This window comes from Triticum dicoccoides, chromosome 5A (assembly GCF_002162155.2).
Source record: "Triticum dicoccoides isolate Atlit2015 ecotype Zavitan chromosome 5A, WEW_v2.0, whole genome shotgun sequence".
Classification (NCBI taxonomy): Eukaryota; Viridiplantae; Streptophyta; class Magnoliopsida; order Poales; family Poaceae; genus Triticum; species Triticum dicoccoides.
This window is the reverse complement of record NC_041388.1, coordinates 335,551,419-335,556,658: the sequence shown is the minus strand read 5'-3', so window position 1 is coordinate 335,556,658 and position 5,240 is coordinate 335,551,419.

Below are 5,240 nucleotides of genomic sequence, written 5' to 3'. Positions count from 1 at the left end.
CTTAGAGATAGAATGAGACCCGACCCTGCTTTTGCTACTTCACCTATATGTGTTCCTGATAAAGATTATGAATTCTCTGTTGATCCTGATATAATTACTTTGGTTGAATTGGATCCGTTTTATGGCTATGAATCTAAAACTGTTGTGGCACATCTTACTAAGTTAAATGATATAGCTGCCCTATTCACTAATGATGAGAGATCACGTTACCTCTATATACTCAAAATATTTCCGTTCTCATTAAAGGGTGATGCTAAGATATGGTTTAATTCTCTTGATCCTGGTTGTGTGCGTAGTCCCCAGGATATGATTTATTACTTCTCTGATAAATATTTCCCTGCTCATAAGAAACAAGCTGCTTTGAGGGAAATATACAACTTTGTGCAAATTAAAGAAGAGAGTCTCCCACAAGCTTGGGGGAGGCTTCTCAAGTTACTTAATGCTTTGTCTGATCATCCTCTTAAGAAACCTGAAATACTATACCTTGCTCCATTAAAAGAAATTATATTAAAACTGCTTTATGTGATCTTGGAGCCGGTGTTAGTGTTATGCCTCTCTATTTATATCGTAGACTTGACTTGAATAAGCTAACACCTACCGAAATATCTTTGCAAATGGCTGATAAATCAACTGCTATACATGTCGGTATCTGTGAGGATGTGCCTGTTGTGGTTGCAAATGTTACTATTTTAACGGACTTTGTTATTCTTGATATTCCCGAGGATGATAGTATGTCTATTATTCTTGGAAGACCTTTTCTTAATACTGCAGGGGTTGTTATTGATTGCAACAAAGGCAATGTCACTTTTCATGTTAATGGTAATGAGCATACCGTACACTTTCCGAGGAAACAACCTCAAGTTCATAGTATCAACTCCATTGGAAAAATTCCATCGATTATAATTGGAGGTTTTGAATTTCCTCTTCCTACTGTCAAAAAGAAATATGATATACTTATTATAGGGGATGTGCATATCCCCGTTGAGGTAACTTAGTGTTATTCGAAATTTCTCCAGTTTCATGATTATCGGAATGAGTTTGTTAACAAGACTTGATCAACCTTGTTAGTGGATTCTTTTTGATGAGCATGAGACGGATGAAACTAGAAGCACCACCTTCTGTACCTTCTCTTTATTTTCTGTCAATTAGTAGAAATAAAGTAAAAATAATATTTTCAGTCTGTTTCCTGGCTTATCTGTGCAATATAAAAATATCCCGAAAATAAAAGTCCTCAGAATGCCATGCCAATTTAATATGATTTTTTCGGGAATATTTGAGGATTTACTGTGCAAAAAATTACCGCGAGAGGAGCTGCCACCTGGTCACGAGGGTGGTGGGCACCCCCCTATAGGGCGCGCCCCCCTGCCTCGTGGGCCCACGGTGGCCCTCCTCCACTTATCCCAGCATCCATCTTCTTCCTCTGTCTCACACAAACCTGAAAAACCAACTCAAGCACGAGTTCCAGCCACTTTTGTTGTGATTTTCGATCTCCTTGCTCAAAGCACCTCTCGCAAAACTACTTGGGGAGATTGTTCTTTGGTATGTGACTCCTCCATTGGTCCAATTAGTTTTTGTTCTAGTGCTTTATTCTTTGCAAATTTGTGCTGCATAGGTGACCATGTTCTTGAGCTTGCATGTCAAATTTATATGGTTCTAAGTAGTTCTAATGCTTGATATAGGCTCTAGGCACTTGTGGGAGTAGTTGCCATCAGTATTATTGAAGTTGGTTTACTTTTATTTTGAAGTTACTAAAAATCTCAGAATTTTTCAGAGAAAAACAATATGTTTAGGAAGATGTTCCAAGGTGGTTCCTCTAAGAAGCAAGGACCCAGGATTGCTATGTGCAATGCTGACGAGGATCCACCAAGAGACGCTCCAGTACGGCCTTGCGAATGGCCGTCGGAAAATTTTATGGACCGTGCGGGAATTAAAGAAGAATTCAAAGCATATTTGCGCAATGTCGGTCTTGAAGATTTTGAGGCTAACAAATGCCCCCAGTATCATGATCTCACAAGTTCATCTGTGAGGAGGTTCGAGTATTCATCTTCGCGTAATTCTCCTTCAGTCATGTTTGATCTTTATGACAAATCTTATACCATGGACCTAGAGGATTTCACTTCTGCTTGCGAACTTCCATCATGGGGTAGTGTTAGGGATCCCCCTAAATCTGAATTTAGAAACTTTCTTGCTAGTATAACCGTGGGGGAATCTAGAGATATAACGCAGGCTACCATAGGGAGCATTCACTTTCCCGCTATACATTATTTTGCTCTCTTCATCGGTAGATGCATAAATGCTAAGGATGAAGCATGTCACATGTGTGTCCCTGATCTCAGCATTCTTAGGAGTGTTGTGTTAGGAGACCAATCTTATCATATGGGAGCCATTGTAGCTCGTAGGTTGCATCATAATAGACATAATGGAGATTTCTTTGGAGGAATTTATGCAACCCGCTTAGCTCACTTTCTTGAAATAGACATTCGTGCGGGTGATATGGAGTTGCCTCCTGCATATTTAGATTATAACTCTATGGCTTCGCACCAGTTTGTCGAGAGGCCTGAATCACCTCTCTTATATCGGTCAATTTTTGATAAACGACGTGTTTTCCGTATTACTCTCCCTGCTCCTGCCTTCTTTGATTCACAGACAAAAGGAAGATATGTTATTACCAGAGAGGAGGCAGAAGAGTACGAGAGGAGAGCGGAGGCAGCTCGACTCCACGCTGCAGCTCAGCAGGCGATAACCGCTGCACATCAGTATGATCCCAACTATCCTTCCTCATCATAGTACGACCCCAACAACTATTATTATGGATATCCGTCAGGCTAGCCGTGGCCATAGACCAACTTAGGCCAAAAGCCTAAGCTTGGGGGAATACGTATTTCTCATCGACATTACATTTATGTTCACACACACTCATTGCTAGATGTCGGTGCTCATACTTTTTCACTGTAATATCCATGCTAGTTTATTTTTCTTTTCCTGTTTTCTTCTTGTGTGTCTATTAAACCTTAAGAAAAACCAAAAAAATTAGTAGTAGTCTATTTTTCTGTTGTAGTAGTAATAATTAAAAAGAAAACCCAAAAATATTTCCCGTTCTTATTTTGCTTGTTGGGAGCTTTCCCGTGTAAATAGTTTTATTTCTTTTCTTTTCTTTGGGGGTCAGTAGGAGAAGACCATAATTAAATTGTTGAAGTGGCTCTTATATGCATTATTGTTGATTTAACCAAGAGCCCATATTGCCCTGTCTTCTCCTGTTTATTGAATGCTCGCAGATTCCAACTTAGTCCAATGCATGTGCACTCTTATTATTATTCACACCGTTCGGTCGTGCAAGTGAAAGGCAATTATGATGATATATGATGGACTGACTGAGATGAGGAAAGCTGGTATGAACTCGACCTCTTTTGTTTTTGTAAATACGATGAGTCCCTTGTTCTTGATTCAGCTTATTATGAATAAACATGTTTGCAATGACAATTAGAGATCATAGTTGCTTGTGCCATGCTTGATTAGCTATGAGTTATAATGATTTACCTTGTATGCCAACATGCTATTGAGATGATTATGATGTGTTATGATGGGGTGGTATCCTCCTTTGAATGATTTAAGTGACTTGACTTGGCACATGTTCACGCATGTAGTTGAAACAAAATCAACATAGCCTTCACGATATTTATGTTCATGGTGTATTATATCCTACTCATGCTTGCATCCAATGTTTATTAATTTTAATGCATGTACATGGCTATTGTCGCTCTCTAGTTGGTCGCTTCCCAGTCTTTTGCTAGCCTTCACATGTACTAAGCGGGAATACTGCTTGTGCATCCAATCCCTTAAACCCCAAAGTTATTCCAGATGAGTCCACCATACCTTCCTATATGCGGTATCTACCTGCCGTTCCAAGTAAATTTGTATGTGCCAAACTCTAAACCTTCAAATAAACATTCTGTTTTGTATGCTCGAATAGCTCATGTATCAACAAAGGTTGTCCTTATCTTCCGTGTTAGGCGGGTTATTCTCAAGAGGAGTGGACTCTGCTCCTCACTCACGAGAAAATGGCTGGTCACCGGGATGCCCAGTCCCATGCTTTATGCAAACTAAATCAAAATTAATTGCAAACAAAACTCCCCCTGGGACCTGATGTATGTTGGAGGCACTCGTTGTTTCGAGCAAGCCATGGATTGATGCTTGTTGGTGGAGGGGGAGTATAAACTTTACCATTCTGTTTGGGAACCGCCTATAATGTGTTTAGCATGGAAGATGTCGCCATCTCTTAGTTGTTACGTTGACAATGAAAGTATACTGCTCAAAATACAATTTATCTCTATTGCAAAACTGAGCTCTGGCACCTCTACAAATCCCTGCTTCCCTTTGTGAAGGGCCTATCCATTTACTTTTATGTTGAGTCATCACCCTCTTATTAAAAAGCACTAGCTGGAGAGCACAGCTGTCATTTGCATTCATCACTGTTAATTTATATTGGGTATGACTATGATTTGATCTCTTTTACCATGAATTAGAATGTCTAGTCAGTCCTTGATCTTTAAAGGTGCTCTGCATTTATGTTTTGCGGTCTCAGAAAGGGCTAGCGAGATACCATCTTGTTATATCGTATTATGATTGTTTTAAGAAAGTGTTGTCATCCGAGATTTATTATTATGACTTGCTAGTTGATTATGCTTTTGATATGAGTAATTATGAGACCTGAGAATTATTGCAAATGTGGTTAGTTATGATCTATGCTGAAAACTTGAATGCTGGCTTGACATAGTTACAACAACAAGAGCAAACAGAGTTTGTAAAAGTTTTTCTTTCTTTCAATTTGTCAACTGAATTGCTTGAGGACAAGCAAGGGTTTAATCTTGGGGGAGTTGATACGTCTCCGTCGTATCTACTTTTCCAAACACTTTTGCCCTTGTTTTGGACTCTAACTTGTATGATTTGAATGGAACTAACCCGGACTGACGCTGTTTTCGGCAGAATTACCATGGTGTTGTTTTATGTGCAGAAAACAAATATTCTCGGAATGACCTGAAACTTCATGGAACATCTTAGAAAAAACAATAAAAAATCCTCGCCAAAGATGAAGACCAGGGGGACCACACCCTTCTCACGAGGGTGGGGGGCACCCCCCTAGGGCGCGCCCCCCTAACTCGTGGGCCCCCTGGAAACCCTCCGACGCCAACTCCAACTCTATATATTTGCTTTCAGAGAGAAAAAATCAGAGAGAAGAAATC